General features: G+C 23.6%; 2 long non-coding RNA genes across 3 annotated transcripts; both read right to left on the bottom strand.

The window, feature by feature from the left end:
• Positions 1–7,542: 7,542 nt before the first annotated feature.
• On the bottom strand, positions 7,543–10,287 carry LOC113560220. Of its 2 annotated transcripts, none has more exons than XR_003406093.1 (3): positions 10,250–10,287; positions 8,377–8,507; positions 7,543–7,572 (listed from the first exon to the last, which is right to left on the bottom strand). It is a non-coding gene; the product is annotated as an uncharacterized LOC113560220 (long non-coding RNA). The 2 variants fall into 2 exon arrangements; XR_003406094.1 differs by lacking the exon at positions 10,250–10,287 and adding an exon at positions 9,313–9,356.
• Positions 10,288–10,350: 63 nt separating this feature from the next.
• On the bottom strand, positions 10,351–13,093 carry LOC113560228. The gene is made up of 3 exons (XR_003406097.1): positions 13,050–13,093; positions 11,182–11,312; positions 10,351–10,380 (listed from the first exon to the last, which is right to left on the bottom strand). It is a non-coding gene; the product is annotated as an uncharacterized LOC113560228 (long non-coding RNA).
• Positions 13,094–14,268: the final 1,175 nt, after the last annotated feature.

Consider the following 14,268-nt stretch of genomic DNA (forward strand, 5'->3'; position numbering starts at 1 on the left):
TATAACATTACTTGTTTTTAGTAATTATGAAGTATCAGATTAGAATTAATAATTGAATGTTCAAAAATGCAAAAAAGCATAATTTTCTTAATCTAGTATTAAAGGGTTCAAGACACTAACTTGAAAAATCAGTGTTTTATAAACAGTTCAAAATATTAATCAGATGTATTTAACAAAATTATCATATAAATGATTAAAAACTAATAAGATTCTTATTGCCAACGATGACCTTAAGAAACAAGATTACAAGTTAATGCTGCATACCATTTTTTTCATTAAGATTCAAAACAAATTTAATATTATTCACTATTATTATAAACCACGAACATTGCATAAGTCCATTACTATTATCAGCATCTTCTTGTTTATTTTTAACATTGGAGGTTGTTACTTTCCCCACAGGGTATGAACTCCAATTTATGTCTCACCAATGCTTGAGTGATCTGCATGGCTGCTTTCTAAAAAAACGTTTTCAATTAATTATAGATAAAGGTTAATAATAACTTAAAAGTTTAGTGTTTTACAAGCAGCTAACTTTATAAATTGATAGTGTTGGTATAAACTATCATTAAAACATATGGTTTTTAGTAATTAGGAAACATCAGCATAGATTAAATAATTAAATTTTCAAAATGCTAAATAGATATCACTTTCTTAATCTAGTTGTGGAGATTTCAAAACTCGAACTTGAGAATTGAGTTTTTATATACAGTTCAAAATATTAATCGGATATATATTTGTCAAAATTACCATATGATTGTATGTTTTATGGTTTTTATAAAGTATCAATTATAAATAAATAATTGAAAGTTCAAAAGGCTAAATAAGTATCATTTTCTAAATTTAGAAGTGAAGTTTTCAAAACACTAACATAAATATTCAGTGTTTTATAAACAGTTCAAAATATTAATCAGATGTATTTAACAAAATTATCATATAAATGATTAAAAACTAATAAGATTCTTATTGCCAACGATGACCTTAAGAAACAAGATTACAAGTTAATGCTGCATAACAATTTTGTCATTAAGATTCAAAACAAATTTAATATTATTCACTATTATTATAAACCACGAACATTGCATAAGTCCATTACTATTATCAGCATCTTCTTGTTTATTTTTAACATTGGAGGTTGTTACTTTCCCCACAGGGTATGAACTCCAATTTATGTCTCACCAATGCTTGAGTGATCAGCATAGCTGTTTTCTAAAAAAAGTTTTCAATTAATTATAGATAAAGGTTAATAATAACTTAAAAGTTTAGTGTTTTACAAGCAGATAACAATATAAATTGATAATGTTGGTATAAACTATCATTAAAACATATGGTTTTTAGTAATTAGGAAATATCAGCATAGATTAAATAATTAAATTTTCAAAATGCTAAATAGATATCACTTTCTTAATTTAGTTGTGGAGATTTCAAAACTCGAACTTGAGAATTGAGTGTTTTATAAACAGTTCAAATATTAATCGGAGATATATTTGTCAAATATACCATATGATTGTATGTTTTATGGTTTTTATAAAGTATCAATTTTTAATAAATAATTGAAAGTTCAAAAAGCTAAATAAGTATCATTTTCTAAATTTAGTATTGAAGTTTTCAATACACTAACATAAAAAATCAGTGTTTTATAAACAGATTGAAAATAAAAATTGCTAATGTTGGTCAAAAATATCATAACAACATATGTTTTTAAGTAATTATGAAGTATCAGCTTAGAATTAATAATTGAATGTTCAAAAATGCAAAAAAGTATAATTTTCTTAATCTAGTATTAAAGGGTTCAAGACACTAACTTGAAAAATCAGTGTTTTATAAACAGTTCAAAATATTAATCAGATGTATTTAACAAAATTATCATATAAATGATTAAAAACTAATAAGATTCTAATTGCCAACGATGACCTTAAGAAACAAGATTACAAGCTAATGATGGTTACCAATTTTTTCATTAAGATTCAAAATAAATTTAATATTATTCACTATTATTATAAACCACAATCATTGCATAAGTCCATTACTATTGTCAGCATCTTCTTGTTTATTTTCAACATTGGAGGTTGTTATTTTCCCCACAGTGTATGAACTCCAATTTATGTCTCACCAATCCTTGAGTGATCTGCATGGTAGCTTTCTAAAAAAACGTTTTCAATTAATTATAGATAAAGGTTGAATAATAACTTAAAAGTTTAGTGTTTTACAAGCAGCTAACTATATAAATTGATAGTGTTGGTATAAACTATCATAAAAACATATGGTTTTTAGTAATTAGGAAATATCAGCTTAGATTAAATAATTAAATTTTCAAAATGCTAAATAGATATCACTTTCTTAATCTAGTTGTGGAGATTTCAAAACTCGAACTTGAGAATTGAGTGTTTTATAAACAGTTCAAAATATTAATCGGAGATATATTTGTCAAAATTACCATATGTTTGTATGTTTTATGGTTTTTATAAAGTATCAATTTTTAATAAATAATTGAAAGTTCAAAAAGCTAAATAAGTATCATTTTCTAAATTTAGAAGTGAAGTTTTCAAAACACTAACATAAATATTCAGTGTTTTATAAACAGAATGAAAATATAAATTGTTAATGTTGGTCAAAAATATTATAACATTACTTGTTTTTTAGTAATTATGAAGTATCAGATTAGAATTAATAATTGAATGTTCAAAAATGCAAAAAAGCATAATTTTCTTAATCTAGTATTAAAGGGTTCAAGACACTAACTTGAAAAATCAGTGTTTTATAAACAGTTCAAAATATTAATCAGATGTATTTAACAAAATTATCATATAAATGATTAAAAACTAATAAGATTCTTATTGCCAACGATGACCTTAAGAAACAAGATTACAAGTTAATGCTGCATACCATTTTTTTCATTAAGATTCAAAACAAATTTAATATTATTCACTATTATTATAAACCACGAACATTGCATAAGTCCATTACTATTATCAGCATCTTCTTGTTTATTTTTAACATTGGAGGTTGTTACTTTCCCCACAGGGTATGAACTCCAATTTATGTCTCACCAATGCTTGAGTGATCTGCATGGCTGCTTTCTAAAAAAACGTTTTCAATTAATTATAGATAAAGGTTAATAATAACTTAAAAGTTTAGTGTTTTACAAGCAGCTAACTTTATAAATTGATAGTGTTGGTATAAACTATCATTAAAACATATGGTTTTTAGTAATTAGGAAACATCAGCATAGATTAAATAATTAAATTTTCAAAATGCTAAATAGATATCACTTTCTTAATCTAGTTGTGGAGATTTCAAAACTCGAACTTGAGAATTGAGTTTTTATATACAGTTCAAAATATTAATCGGATATATATTTGTCAAAATTACCATATGATTGTATGTTTTATGGTTTTTATAAAGTATCAATTATAAATAAATAATTGAAAGTTCAAAAGGCTAAATAAGTATCATTTTCTAAATTTAGAAGTGAAGTTTTCAAAACACTAACATAAATATTCAGTGTTTTATAAACAGTTCAAAATATTAATCAGATGTATTTAACAAAATTATCATATAAATGATTAAAAACTAATAAGATTCTTATTGCCAACGATGACCTTAAGAAACAAGATTACAAGTTAATGCTGCATAACAATTTTGTCATTAAGATTCAAAACAAATTTAATATTATTCACTATTATTATAAACCACGAACATTGCATAAGTCCATTACTATTATCAGCATCTTCTTGTTTATTTTTAACATTGGAGGTTGTTACTTTCCCCACAGGGTATGAACTCCAATTTATGTCTCACCAATGCTTGAGTGATCAGCATAGCTGTTTTCTAAAAAAAGTTTTCAATTAATTATAGATAAAGGTTAATAATAACTTAAAAGTTTAGTGTTTTACAAGCAGATAACAATATAAATTGATAATGTTGGTATAAACTATCATTAAAACATATGGTTTTTAGTAATTAGGAAATATCAGCATAGATTAAATAATTAAATTTTCAAAATGCTAAATAGATATCACTTTCTTAATTTAGTTGTGGAGATTTCAAAACTCGAACTTGAGAATTGAGTGTTTTATAAACAGTTCAAATATTAATCGGAGATATATTTGTCAAATATACCATATGATTGTATGTTTTATGGTTTTTATAAAGTATCAATTTTTAATAAATAATTGAAAGTTCAAAAAGCTAAATAAGTATCATTTTCTAAATTTAGTATTGAAGTTTTCAATACACTAACATAAAAAATCAGTGTTTTATAAACAGATTGAAAATAAAAATTGCTAATGTTGGTCAAAAATATCATAACAACATATGTTTTTAAGTAATTATGAAGTATCAGCTTAGAATTAATAATTGAATGTTCAAAAATGCAAAAAGTATAATTTTCTTAATCTAGTATTAAAGGGTTCAAGACACTAACTTGAAAAATCAGTGTTTTATAAACAGTTCAAAATATTAATCAGATGTATTTAACAAAATTATCATATAAATGATTAAAAACTAATAAGATTCTAATTGCCAACGATGACCTTAAGAAACAAGATTACAAGCTAATGATGGTTACCAATTTTTTCATTAAGATTCAAAATAAATTTAATATTATTCACTATTATTATAAACCACAATCATTGCATAAGTCCATTACTATTGTCAGCATCTTCTTGTTTATTTTCAACATTGGAGGTTGTTATTTTCCCCACAGTGTATGAACTCCAATTTATGTCTCACCAATCCTTGAGTGATCTGCATGGTAGCTTTCTAAAAAAACGTTTTCAATTAATTATAGATAAAGGTTGAATAATAACTTAAAAGTTTAGTGTTTTACAAGCAGCTAACTATATAAATTGATAGTGTTGGTATAAACTATCATAAAAACATATGGTTTTTAGTAATTAGGAAATATCAGCTTAGATTAAATAATTAAATTTTCAAAATGCTAAATAGATATCACTTTCTTAATCTAGTTGTGGAGATTTCAAAACTCGAACTTGAGAATTGAGTGTTTTATAAACAGTTCAAAATATTAATCGGAGATATATTTGTCAAAATTACCATATCATTGTATGTTTTATGGTTTTTATAAGTATCAATTTTAATAAATAATTGAAAGTTCAAAAAGCTAAATAAGTATCATTTTCTAAATTTAGTATTGAAGTTTTCAATACACTAACATAAAAAATCAGTGTTTTATAAACAGATTGAAAATAAAAATTGCTAATGTTGGTCAAAAATATCATAACAACATATGTTTTTAAGTAATTATGAAGTATCAGCTTAGAATTAATAATTGAATGTTCAAAAATGCAAAAAAGTATAATTTTCTTAATCTAGTATTAAAGGGTTCAAGACACTAACTTGAAAAATCAGTGTTTTATAAACAGTTCAAAATATTAATCAGATGTATTTAACAAAATTATCATATAAATGATTAAAAACTAATAAGATTCTAATTGCCAACGATGACCTTAAGAAACAAGATTACAAGCTAATGATGGTTACCAATTTTTTCATTAAGATTCAAAATAAATTTAATATTATTCACTATTATTATAAACCACAATCATTACATAAGTCCATTACTATTGTCAGCATCTTCTTGTTTATTTTCAACATTGGAGGTTGTTATTTTCCCCACAGTGTATGAACTCCAATTTATGTCTCACCAATCCTTGAGTGATCTGCATGGTTGCTTTCTAAAAAAACGTTTTCAATTAATTATAGATAAAGGTTGAATAATAACTTAAAAGTTTAGTGTTTTACAAGCAGCTAACTATATAAATTGATAGTGTTGGTATAAACTATCATAAAAACATATGGTTTTTAGTAATTAGGAAATATCAGCATAGATTAAATAATTAAATTTTCAAAATGTTAAATAGATATCACTTTCTTAATCTAGTTGTGGAGATTTCAAAACTCGAACTTGAGAATTGAGTGTTTTATAAACAGTTCAAAATATTAATCGGAGATATATTTGTCAAAATTACCATATCATTGTATGTTTTATGGTTTTTATAAAGTATCAATTTTTAATAAATAATTGAAAGTTCAAAAAGCTAAATAAGTATCATTTTCTAAATTTAGTATTGAAGTTTTCAATACACTAACATAAAAAATCAGTGTTTTATAAACAGATTGAAAATATAAATTGCTAATGTTGGTCAAAAATATCATAACAACATATGTTTTTAAGTAATTATGAAGTATCAGCTTAGAATTAATAATTGAATGTTCAAAAATGCAAAAAAGTATAATTTTCTTAATCTAGTATTAAAGGGTTCAAGACACTAACTTGAAAAATCAGTGTTTTATAAACAGTTCAAAATATTAATCAGATGTATTTAACAAAATTATCATATAAATGATTAAAAACTAATAAGATTCTAATTGCCAACGATGACCTTAAGAAACAAGATTACAAGCTAATGATGGTTACCAATTTTTTTATTAAGATTCAAAATAAATTTAATATTATTCACTATTATTATAAACCACAATCATTACATAAGTCCATTACTATTGTCAGCATCTTCTTGTTTATTTTCAACATTGGAGGTTGTTATTTTCCCCACAGTGTATGAACTCCAATTTATGTCTCACCAATCCTTGTGTGATCTGCATGGTTGCTTTCTAAAAAAACGTTTTCAATTAATTATAGATAAAGGTTGAATAATAACTTAAAAGTTTAGTGTTTTACAAGCAGCTAACTATATAAATTGATAGTGTTGGTATAAACTATCATAAAAACATATGGTTTTTAGTAATTAGGAAATATCAGCATAGATTAAATAATTAAATTTTCAAAATGCTAAATAGATATCACTTTCTTAATCTAGTTGTGGAGATTTCAAAACTCGAACTTGAGAATTGAGTTTTTATATACAGTTCAAAATATTAATCGGATATATATTTGTCAAAATTACCATATGATTGTATGTTTTATGGTTTTTATAAAGTATCAATTATAAATAAATAATTGAAAGTTCAAAAGGCTAAATAAGTATCATTTTCTAAATTTAGAAGTGAAGTTTTCAAAACACTAACATAAATATTCAGTGTTTTATAAACAGAATGAAAATATAAATTGTTAATGTTGGTCAAAAATATTATAACATTATTTGTTTTTTAGTAATTATGAAGTATCAGATTAGAATTAATAATTGAATGTTCAAAAATGCAAAAAAGCATAATTTTCTTAATCTAGTATTAAAGGGTTCAAGACACTAACTTGAAAAATCAGTGTTTTATAAACAGTTCAAAATATTAATCAGATGTATTTAACAAAATTATCATATAAATGATTAAAAACTAATAAGATTCTTATTGCCAACGATGACCTTAAGAAACAAGATTACAAGTTAATGCTGCATACCATTTTTTTCATTAAGATTCAAAACAAATTTAATATTATTCACTATTACTATAAACCACGAACATTGCATAAGTCCATTACTATTGTCAGCATCTTCTTGTTTATTTTCAACATTGGAGGTTGTTATTTTCCCCACAGGGTATGAAGTCCAATTTATGTCTCACCAATCCTTGAGTGATCTGCATGGCTGCTTTCTAAAAAAACCTTTTCAATTAATTATAGATAAAGGTTAATAATAACTTAAAAGTTTAGTGTTTTACAAGCAGCTAACTATATAAATTGATAGTGTTGGTATAACCTATCATAAAAACATATGGTTTTTAGTAATTAGGAAATATCAGCTTAGATTAAATAATTAAATTTTCAAAATGCTAAATAGATATCACTTTCTTAATTTAGTTGTGGAGATTTCAAAACTCGAACTTGAGAATTGAGTGTTTTATAAACAGTTCAAATATTAATCGGAGATATATTTGTCAAATATACCATATGATTGTATGTTTTATGGTTTTTATAAAGTATCAATTTTTAATAAATAATTGAAAGTTCAAAAAGCTAAATAAGTATCATTTTCTAAATTTAGTATTGAAGTTTTCAATACACTAACATAAAAAATCAGTGTTTTATAAACAGAATGAAAATATAAATTGTTAATGTTGGTCAAAAATATTATAACATTATTTGTTTTTTAGTAATTATGAAGTATCAGATTAGAATTAATAATTGAATGTTCAAAAATGCAAAAAAGCATAATTTTCTTAATCTAGTATTAAAGGGTTCAAGACACTAACTTGAAAAATCAGTGTTTTATAAACAGTTCAAAATATTAATCAGATGTATTTAACAAAATTATCATATAAATGATTAAAAACTAATAAGATTCTTATTGCCAACGATGACCTTAAGAAACAAGATTACAAGTTAATGCTGCATAACAATTTTGTCATTAAGATTCAAAACAAATTTAATATTATTCACTATTATTATAAACCACGAACATTGCATAAGTCCATTACTATTATCAGCATCTTCTTGTTTATTTTTAACATTGGAGGTTGTTACTTTCCCCACAGGGTATGAACTCCAATTTATGTCTCACCAATGCTTGAGTGATCAGCATAGCTGTTTTCTAAAAAAATGTTTTCAATTAATTATAGATAAAGGTTGAATAATAACTTAAAAGTTTAGTGTTTTACAAGCAGATAACAATATAAATTGATAATGTTGGTATAAACTATCATTAAAACATATGGTTTTTAGTAATTAGGAAATATCAGCATAGATTAAATAATTAAATTTTCAAAATGCTAAATAGATATCACTTTCTTAATCTAGTTGTGGAGATTTCAAAACTCGAACTTGAGAATTGAGTTTTTATATACAGTTCAAAATATTAATCGGATATATATTTGTCAAAATTACCATATGATTGTATGTTTTATGGTTTTTATAAAGTATCAATTATAAATAAATAATTGAAAGTTCAAAAAGCTAAATAAGTATCATTTTCTAAATTTAGAAGTGAAGTTTTCAAAACACTAACATAAATATTCAGTGTTTTATAAACAGAATGAAAATATAAATTGTTAATGTTGGTCAAAAATATTATAACATTATTTGTTTTTTAGTAATTATGAAGTATCAGATTAGAATTAATAATTGAATGTTCAAAAATGCAAAAAAGTATAATTTTCTTAATCTAGTATTAAAGGGTTCAAGACACTAACTTGAAAAATCAGTGTTTTATAAACAGTTCAAAATATTAATCAGATGTATTTAACAAAATTATCATATAAATGATTAGAAACTAATAAGATTCCAATTGCCAAAGATAACCTTAAGTCACAATATTACAAGTTAATGCTGCATAACAATTTTTTCATTAAGATTCAAAACAAATTTAATATTATTCACTATTATTATAAACCACAAACATTGCATAAGTCCATTACTATTATCAGCATCTTCTTGTTTATTTTCAACATTGGAGGTTGTTACTTTCCCCACAGGGTGTGAACTCCAATTTATGTCTCACCAATGCTTGAGTGATCTGCATTAGCTGCTTTCTAAAAAAATGTTTTCATTTAATTATAGATAAAGGTAGAATAATAACTTAAAAGTTTAGTGTTTTACAAGCAGATAACAATTTAAATTGATAATGTTGGTATAAACTATCATTAAAACATATGGTTTTTAGTAATTAGTAAATATCAGCTTAGATTAAATAATTAAATTGTCAAAATGCTAAATAGGTATCACTTTCTTAATCTAGTTGTGGAGATTTCAAAACTCGAACTTGAGAATTGAGTGTTTTATAAACAGTTCAAAATATTAATCGGAGATATATTTGTCAAATATACCATATGATTGTATGTTTTATGGTTTTTATAAAGTATCAATTTAAATAAATAATTGAAAGTTCAAAAAGCTAAATAAGTATCATTTTCTAAATTTAGTATTTAAGTTTTCAATACACTAACATAAAAAATCAGTGTTTTATAAACAGATTGAAAATATAAATTGCTAATGTTGGTCAAAAATATCATAACAACATATGTTTTTAAGTAAATATAAAGTATCAGCTTAGAATTAATAATTGAATGTTCAAAAATGCAAAAAAGTATAATTTTCTTAATCTAGTATTAAAGGGTTCAAGACACTAACTTGAAAAATCAGTGTTTTATAAACAGTTCAAAATATTAATTAGATGTATTTAACAAAATAATAATATAAATGATTAGAAACTAATAAGATTCTAATTGCCAAAGATAACCTTAAGTCACAATATTACAAGTTAATGCTGCATAACAATTTTGTCATTAAGATTCAAAACAAATTTAATATTATTCACTTTTACTATAAACCACGAACATTGCATAAGTCCATTACTATTGTCAGCATCTTCTTGTTTATTTTCAACATTGGAGGTTGTTATTTTCCCCACAGGGTATGAAGTCCAATTTATGTCTCACCAATCCTTGAGTGATCTGCATGGCTGCTTTCTAAAAAATCTTTTCAATTAATTATAGATAAAGGTTAATAATAACTTAAAAGTTTAGTGTTTTACAAGCAGCTAACTATATAAATTGATAGTGTTGGTATAACCTATCATAAAAACATATGGTTTTTAGTAATTAGGAAATATCAGCTTAGATTAAATAATTAAATTTTCAAAATGCTAAATAGATATCACTTTCTTAATTTAGTTGTGGAGATTTCAAAACTCGAACTTGAGAATTGAGTGTTTTATAAACAGTTCAAATATTAATCGGAGATATATTTGTCAAATATACCATATGATTGTATGTTTTATGGTTTTTATAAAGTATCAATTTTAATAAATAATTGAAAGTTCAAAAGGCTAAATAAGTATCATTTTCTAAATTTAGTAGTGAAGTTTTCAATACACTAACATAAAAATCAGTGTTTTATAAACAGAATGAAAATATAAATTGTTAATGTTGGTCAAAAATATTATAACATTATTTGTTTTTTAGTAATTATGAAGTATCAGATTAGAATTAATAATTGAATGTTCAAAAATGCAAAAAAGCATAATTTTCTTAATCTAGTATTAAAGGGTTCAAGACACTAACTTGAAAAATCAGTGTTTTATAAACAGTTCAAAATATAAATCAGATGTATTTAACAAAATTATCATATAAATGATTAAAAACTAATAAGATTCTTATTGCCAACGATGACCTTAAGAAACAAGATTACAAGTTAATGCTGCATAACAATTTTGTCATTAAGATTCAAAACAAATTTAATATTATTCACTATTATTATAAACCACGAACATTGCATAAGTCCATTACTATTATCAGCATCTTCTTGTTTATTTTTAACATTGGAGGTTGTTACTTTCCCCACAGGGTATGAACTCCAATTTATGTCTCACCAATGCTTGAGTGATCAGCATAGCTGTTTTCTAAAAAAAGTTTTCAATTAATTATAGATAAAGGTTAATAATAACTTAAAAGTTTAGTGTTTTACAAGCAGATAACAATATAAATTGATAATGTTGGTATAAACTATCATTAAAACATATGGTTTTTAGTAATTAGGAAATATCAGCATAGATTAAATAATTAAATTTTCAAAATGCTAAATAGATATCACTTTCTTAATCTAGTTGTGGAGATTTCAAAACTCGAACTTGAGAATTGAGTTTTTATATACAGTTCAAAATATTAATCGGATATATATTTGTCAAAATTACCATATGATTGTATGTTTTATGGTTTTTATAAAGTATCAATTATAAATAAATAATTGAAAGTTCAAAAGGCTAAATAAGTATCATTTTCTAAATTTAGAAGTGAAGTTTTCAAAACACTAACATAAATATTCAGTGTTTTATAAACAGAATGAAAATATAAATTGTTAATGTTGGTCAAAAATATTATAACATTATTTGTTTTTTAGTAATTATGAAGTATCAGATTATAATTAATAATTGAATGTTCAAAAATGCAAAAAAGTATAATTTTCTTAATCTAGTATTAAAGTGTTCAAGACACTAACTTGAAAAATCAGTGTTTTATAAACAGTTCAAAATATTAATTAGATGTATTTAACAAAATAATAATATAAATGATTAGAAACTAATAAGATTCTAATTGCCAAAGATAACCTTAAGTCACAATATTACAAGTTAATGCTGCATAACAATTTTGTCATTAAGATTCAAAACAAATTTAATATTATTCACTATTATTATAAACCACGAACATTGCATAAGTCCATTACTATTATCAGCATCTTCTTGTTTATTTTTAACATTGGAGGTTGTTATTTTCCCCACAGGGTATGAACTCCAATTTATGTCTCACCAACCCTTGAGTGATCTGCATGGCTGCTTTCTAAAAAAACGTTTTCAATTAATTATAGATAAAGGTAATAATAACTTAAAAGTTTAGTGTTTTACAAGCAGCTAACTATATAAATTGATAGTGTTGGTATAACCTATCATAAAAACATATGGTTTTTAGTAATTAGGAAATATCAGCTTAAATTAAATAATTAAATTTTCAAAATGCTAAATAGATATCACTTTCTTAATCTAGTTGTGGAGATTTCAAAACTCGAACTTGAGAATTGAGTTTTTATATACAGTTCAAAATATTAATCGGATATATATTTGTCAAAATTACCATATGATTGTATGTTTTATGGTTTTCATAAAGTATCAATTATAAATAAATAATTGAAAGTTCAAAAGGCTAAATAAGTATCATTTTTTAAATTTAGTAGTGAAGTTTTCAAAACACTAACATAAATATTCAGTGTTTTATAAACAGATTGAAAATATAAATTGTTAATGTTGGTAAAAAATATTATAACATTATTTGTTTTTTAGTAATTATGAAGTATCAGATTAGAATTAATAATTGAATGTTCAAAAATGCAAAAAAGTATAATTTTCTTAATCTAGTATTAAAGGGTTCAAGACACTAACTTGAAAAATCAGTGTTTTATAAACAGTTCAAAATATTAATCAGATGTATTTAACAAAATTATCATATAAATGATTAGAAACTAATAAGATTCCAATTGCCAAAGATAACCTTAAGTCACAATATTACAAGTTAATGCTGCATAACAATTTTTTCATTAAGATTCAAAACAAATTTAATATTATTCACTATTATTATAAACCACAAACATTGCATAAGTCCATTACTATTATCAGCATCTTCTTGTTTATTTTCAACATTGGAGGTTGTTACTTTCCCCACAGGGTGTGAACTCCAATTTATGTCTCACCAATGCTTGAGTGATCTGCTTAGCTGCTTTCTAAAAAAATGTTTTCATTTAATTATAGATAAAGGTAGAATAATAACTTAAAAGTTTAGTGTTTTACAAGCAGATAACAATTTAAATTGATAATGTTGGTATAAACTATCATTAAAACATATGGTTTTTAGTAATTAGTAAATATCAGCTTAGATTAAATAATTAAATTGTCAAAATGCTAAATAGGTATCACTTTCTTAATCTAGTTGTGGAGATTTCAAAACTCGAACTTGAGAATTGAGTGTTTTATAAACAGTTCAAAATATTAATCGGAGATATATTTGTCAAATATACCATATGATTGTATGTTTTATGGTTTTTATAAAGTATCAATTTAAATAAATAATTGAAAGTTCAAAAAGCTAAATAAGTATCATTTTTTAAATTTAGTATTTAAGTTTTCAATACACTAACATAAAAAATCAGTGTTTTATAAACAGAATGAAAATATAAATTGCTAATGTTGGTCAAAATATCATAACAACATATGTTTTTAAGTAAATATAAAGTATCAGCTTAGAATTAATAATTGAATGTTCAAAAATGCAAAAAGTATAATTTTCTAATCTAGTATTAAAGGGTTCAAGACACTAACTTGAAAAATCAGTGTTTTAAAACAGTTCAAAATATTAATCAGATGTATTTAACAAAATAATATATAAATGATTAAAAACTAATAAGATTCTAATTGCCAAAGATAACCTTAAGAACAAGATTACAAGTTAATGATGCATACCAATTTTTCATTAAGATTCAAAATAAATTTAATATTATTCACTATTATTATAAACCAAACATTGCATAAGTCCATTACTATTGTCAGCATTCTTGTATTTTCAAATTGGAGGTTGTTATTTTCCCCACAGTGTATGAACTCCATTTATGTCTCACCAATCCTTGAGTGATCTGCATGGCTGCTTTCTAAAAAAAGTTTTCAATTAATTATAGATAAAGGTTGAATAATAACTTAAAAGTTAGTGTTTTACAAGCAGATAACAATATAAATTGATAGTGTTGGTATAAACTATCATAAAAACATATGGTTTTTAGTAATTAGGAAATATCAGCTTAGATTAAATAATTAAATT

The sequence above is a fragment of the Rhopalosiphum maidis genome, chromosome 3 (genome assembly GCF_003676215.2).
Source record: "Rhopalosiphum maidis isolate BTI-1 chromosome 3, ASM367621v3, whole genome shotgun sequence".
Classification (NCBI taxonomy): domain Eukaryota; kingdom Metazoa; phylum Arthropoda; class Insecta; order Hemiptera; family Aphididae; genus Rhopalosiphum; species Rhopalosiphum maidis.